Raw genomic sequence first — 6,256 nt, forward strand, 5'->3', positions numbered from 1 at the left:
TGATGGACATTTGGGTTGATTCCAAGTCTTTGCTATTGTGAATAGTGCCACAATAAACATACGTGTGCATGTGTCTTTATAGCAGCATGATTTATAATCCTTTGGGTATATACCCAGTAATGGGATGGCTGGGTCGTGTGGTACATCTAGTTCTAGATCCTTGAGGAATCGCCATACTGTTTTCCATAATGATTGCACTAGTTTACAATCCCACCAACAGTGTAAAAGTGTTCCTATTTCTCCATATCCTCTCCAGCACCTGTTGTTTCCTGACATTTTAATGATTGCCATTCTAACTGGTGTGAGATGGTATCTCATTGTGGTTTTGATTTGCATTTCTCTGATGGCCAGTGATGACGAGCATTTTTTCATGTGTCTGTTGGCTGTATGAATGTCTTCTTTTGAGAAATGTCTGTTCATCTCCTTTGCCCACTTTTTGATGGGGTTGTTTTTTTCTTGTAAATTTGTTTGAGTTCTTACAGGTATAATATTTCTTACTATTTCACAGGGAAGGAAACTAAGACACAGACATAGTGACTAATTTGCTCAAAAGAGCAACTCAGAGAGGTCTGGATTAGAACTCAGATCGTCTATTCCTAAACTTGTACCATTAACCTGCTATATGCCCTGCCCCAAAGGAGTCACCTTTGAGATGAACTTTGTTTGAGAACTGTGTGGCCTCTAATGATAAGGTCAGGCTTGGGGCACTTGTCAAAGCCTCAGACTTTGGCTAGCATGGCATCCAATACCCCCAAGGCCAGTTCTGCCCTCACACGGGCCTAGGTATAGCTAGACTCCTGCTGCCTTGAGCCACCCACTGTGCCTCGGGCCACCTGTGAACCTCCCTGACTGTTGCATGAGACTGAGATGTGGGCAGACACAAAGATTTGGATTTTCCCATGTAAACTCTTGGCATCCAGACCACCTGGATTCCAGGGTCCATCTAGGGAGGATCCAAGCCTACAAAATTATCCCCAGATCAAGTTACCAATTAGCCATGCATTGTGACTGAATTCCTGAGGCTATTTACGCCTTTATGAAATTCTCAAGGCTAACCTTGGGCTGGGTCAAGAGAAAGCTGGGTCAGCTTTCAAGAAAGAGCATTCAGCCAGCTGGGAGTCACTCCACCTTGTATTGTGTTTAGTTCCTGAGCGCACCAGAAAAAATGGTGGCTCTGTGGCTCTGCGGTGCTTTTTCTGAGAGGATTCTCCCTGTGAGTGTCCCTGGGTGGACTTTCACCAAATGGGCGTTCACCTTGTGGGAAGATTTCTTTCCTATCTTATAACCTATGTGTCCGCGGCCATGTAAACGCGGGACCATAGTCAAAAATGGGACCCTGGAAACCCCACTGCTCTGGAGTCGCTCTGAGTCATTGAGAGGTTCACAGAAATCTCCCGCATGTGCTGCAGCATGCAGTGCTCCTGTGACAGCATGCTCTTCCCTCTCACAGCCTGAATGGCCACAAGCCACTGCTTCAAGATTATTGTAGCTGCTTCCGTGGTCAGGCTTCTGGGGGGCCTTACCTCACCCTGAGGTTGGTGTCAGGGGACCCCAGGCCTCCATGATGTGCACGAATACCCTGTATCACCCTTGCCCCTTCTCTATCTCTGTTAACCACTTTCTTTCTCCTTTAGCCACTTACAGATATGCAAAGACTCTTTATGTCACCTGTACTTTTGTGTGTGTTCCATCAGTCACTAGAAACATGCATCTCTAGCATGGTGGCTTACTCCTGTAATCCCAGCACTTTGGGAGGCCAAGGTGAGTGGGTCACCTGAGGTCAGGAGTTCGAGACCAGCCTGACCAAAATGGTGAAACCCCATCTCTACTAAAAATACAAAATTAACCAGGCATGGTGGCGGGTGCCTGCAATCCCAGCTACTCAGGAGGCTGAGGCAGGAGAATTGCTTGAACCCGGGAGGCAGAGGTTGCAGTGAGCCAAGACTGCGCCAAGTAGTGTCTTGCACTCCAGCCTAGGCAATAAGAATGAAACTCTGCCTCAAAAAAAAAAAAAAAAAAAAAAAAAAAAAAAAAGAAAAGAAAAGAAAAGAAAAGAAAGAAAAAGAAACACGCATCTTCCACTTGTGTTCCCACAGTCACATCACTGCCAGGGGAATTTGCTCCACCTTGCTTTTATTACACTCTGACACACAGACCACAGATCACAGAGTGGATCTCTCTCATGCACACTTCATATATATGTATCTGTCTGTCTGTCTCTAGCTCTCTATATCTTTTTTTTGTCACAGCTTTCTTTTCCATTGGTCCTTGCAAGAGTTCTAAAGATAGGGTGAAACCAGGCCACAGATGGAAAAATTCATACCCTGTTGTCCTCAAACTTTGCCCGTTCCCTTACATCCAATGTTTGGGTTTAAACAAGTTTGTTTGCCTCAACTCTATCTTCTTTTGGGGTTTAGTATCTTCCTATGTGGGCCCTTGTGCTCTCATGCAAATAAGCCTGTAGTGTCTTCTACATATTGAGATAGTCTTTGTAGCATACACCTAACCCTTATAATAGGTTGGTATAATCTAACACACCACAATTCTACATCCTCACTATATAAATAGCCAAACTTATTAAGCACAATATTGAAATCACTATACTTTATACTTCTAGTTGTTTTTGTTTATAGCCCTATTGTTGGGTTAAGCTTCAGTGTACTGGAGGAAAAACAGATGTTCACAGACAAAGGATGAGAAATAAATCAACAAAATATCCTAATGATTACATTTTTTATGCAATCATGTGACAGCTGCTTGCTAAGCCCCTAACCATAGCTCTGTACTAGGTGAAGGATGGGAAGATGAGACAACTCAGACCTGGCCCCTAGCCTCAGAGAATGTACTCTCTAGTTGAAGCGGGATTGGGTGGGAGATATGGTAAGTTAAGACACTACAGGACCATGATGCAAGGCAAAAAAACAAAACAAAACAAAAACTGCATGCCACACAAAGTTATGTAGAGTGTGACGGTTGCGTAGAAAAAGAGAGCTTCTTTCTGGCTTGGCAGGTCAGGTGGTATTTTAATGGGATATTATTATTGAGAAATGGGTGGGATTTGAATGTATCAAGATGAAAGTAACAATTACTGATGCCCCAAAAGAGAGAACATGAGCCAAGGTATTACATTAGTCCATTCTCACACAGCTATGAAGAAATATCTGACACTGGGTAATTTATAAAGGAAAGAGGTTTAATTGGCCCACAGTTCTGCATTGCTAAGGCGGCCTCAGGAAACTTACAATCATGGTGGAATCTTCACAGTGCAGCAGGATGGAGCAAGTGGCAGCAGGGGAAATGCCAGACATGTATAAAATCATCAGATTTTGTGAGACTCACTCATTATCATGAGAACAGCACGGGGGGAATTGCCCTCATGATCCAATTACCTCCACCTGGTCCCACTCTTGACACGTGGGGATTACGGGGATTACACTTCAAGGTGAGATTTGGGTGGGGACACAGAGTCAAACCACATCATGTTGCCCCTGGCCCCTCCCAAATCTCATGTCCTCACATTTCAAAACACAATCATACCCTCCCAATGGTCCTCCAAAGTCTTAATTCATTCCAAGCATTAACCTCAAAGTTCAAGTCCAAAGTCTCACTTGAGACAAGGCAAGTCCCTTCCATGTATGAGCCTGTAAAATCAAAAACAAATTAGCTACTTCCTAGATACAATGTGGGTACAGGCACTGGGTAAATACACCCATTCCAAATGGGAGAAATTGGACCAAGACAAAAGGGCTACAGGCCCCATGCAAGTCCAAAATCCAATAGGGCAGTCATTAAACCTTAAAATTCCAAAATGATCTCCTATGGCTCCATGTCTCACATCCAGGTCATGCTGGGACAAAAGGTGAGCTCCCACAGTCTTGGCAGCTCTGCCCAAGCTCCCTGTGGCTTTGCAGGATACAGGCCCCCTTCTACCTGCTTTCATAGGCTAGTGTTGAGTGTCTGCAGCTTTTCCAGGCTCACGGTGCAAGTTGTCAGTGGATCTACCATTCTGGGGTCTGGAGGATGTTGACCTTCTTCTCACAGATCCACTAGACAGTGCCCCAGTGGGGACTCTTTGTGAAGGCTCCAACCTCACATTTCCCTTCCACACTACTCTAGCAGAGGTTCTCCATGAGGGCTCTGCCCCTGCAACAAACATCTGCCTGGACATCCAGGTGTTTCTGTACATCCTCTGAAATCTAGGTGGAGGTTCCAAACCTCAGTTCTTGAATTCTGTGCACCCACGGGCCCAGTACCATGTGTAAGCCACAAGGGCTTGGGGCTTGCACCTTCTGAAGCAACAGCCTGAGCTGTACATTGGCCTCTTTTAGCCACAGTTGGGACTGAAGCAGCTGGGAATCAGGGAACCATGTCTGGAGGCTGCACAGAGGAAGGGGGCCCTGAGCCCAGACCAGGTAATCATTTTTCCCTCCTAGGCCTCTGGGCCCGTGATGGCAGAGGTAGCCATGAAGGACATTTTCCCCATGGACAAGCCATGGAGACATTTTCACCATTGTGTTTGTGATTGACATTCAGCATCTTGTTACTTATGGCAAATTGCTGTACACTCTGCTTTCTCTTGAATGCTTTGCTGCTTAGAAATTTCTTCTGCCAGATATCCTAAATCATCTCTCTCAAGTTCAAAGCTCCACAGATCTCTAGGGCAGGGGCAAAATGCCAACCAGTCTCTTTGCTAAAGCATAGCAAGAGTCACCTTTGCTCCAGTTCCCCAGAAGTTCCTCATCTCCAACTGAGACCAGCCCAGACTGGACTTCATTGTCCATATTACTATCACCATTTTGGTGACAACCATTCAACAGGTCTCTAGAAAGTTCCAAACTTTCCCACATCTTGCTGTCTTCTTCTGAGCCCTCCAAACTGTTCCAACCTCTGTCTGTTAATTCCAAAATCGCTTTAACATTTTCAGGTATCCTTATAGTAGCACCCTGAAGGGGTGGCCTGCCCCTCCATGCCTGTGGGCGTTTCTCATTAGGTGGATCGAGAGACTTGAGAAAAGAAATGAGACACAGAGACAAAGTATAGAGAAAGAAAAGTGGGCCCAGGGGACCGGCACTCAGCATACAGAGGACCCACACCGGCACCGGTCTCTGAGTTCTCTTAGTATTTAATGATAATTATCTTTACCATCTTAAAGAAAAGAAAGTGGCAGGATAATAGGATCATTATAGGGAGAAAGTCAGCAGTAAGACATATGAATAAAGTTCTCTGTGACATGAATAAGTTTAAGGAAAAGTGCTGTGCCTTGATATGCATATGTAAACATCTCCATAAACCTTTTTGGTGCATAAAGAGCAGCATTGCGTTGGCAAGTCTCGCCTTTTGCCCTAAGGCGGTTTTCTCCTTTCTCAGTAAACAGAACATACAATCGGGTTTTATACCGAGATGTTCTATCGCCCAGGGACAGGCAGGAGACAGATGCTTTTCTCCATCTCAACTGCCAAGCCAACAACCACCAAGAGGCCCTTCTTTCCTCTTGTTAACTAGTCTCCTCAGCACAGACTCCTTCACGGGTGTCAGGGCCTGGGGGAATCAGGTCCTTTCCCTTCCCCACAAAGGCCATATTTCAGACCATCCACATGGGGAGAACTTGGACCAATACCTAGCTTTCCCTAGGCCAGAAGGTCCCTTGCGACCTTTGGCAAGTGTGCCTATCCCTGGGTAATTGAGTTAAGAAATGGGTGATGACTTTTAACCAGCAGCTGACCTTCAGGCACTTGGTTTAGACAAAGCACACTTGCACAGCCCAGAATCCCTTTAAACCTTGAGTCACCACATGCACGTGTCTCTTGGCAAGGACAAGGTTGGGGTAGTGGTCACAGATTAACAGCATCCTCAAATACAGAACAAATGGAGTCCTCTTATGTCTACTTCTTTCTATATAGACACAGTAACAGTCTGATCTTTCTTTCTTTTCCCCACAGCGCCCTACCATTTCGGTCCTAATTTACTGTAGTAGCCTGTTCTCACATTGCTGTGAAGAAATACCTGAGACTGGTCAATTTATAAAGGAAAGGAATTTAGCTGACTTACAGTTTCACATTGCTGGGGAGGCCTCAGGAAACTTACAGTCATGGCAAAAGGTAAAGGAGAAGCAGGTACCTTTTTTTTTTCTTTTCTTTTTTTTTTTTTGAGACAGAGTCTCACTCTGTTGCCCAGGCTGGAGTGCAGTGGCAGAATCTCAGCTCATTGCAACCTCTGCCTCCTGGGTTGAAGCGATTCTCCTGCCCCAGCCTCCCAA

This window comes from Rhinopithecus bieti, unplaced genomic scaffold, assembly GCF_001698545.2.
Source record: "Rhinopithecus bieti isolate Rb0 unplaced genomic scaffold, ASM169854v2 scaffold_5626, whole genome shotgun sequence".
NCBI classification, from domain to species: Eukaryota; Metazoa; Chordata; class Mammalia; order Primates; family Cercopithecidae; genus Rhinopithecus; species Rhinopithecus bieti.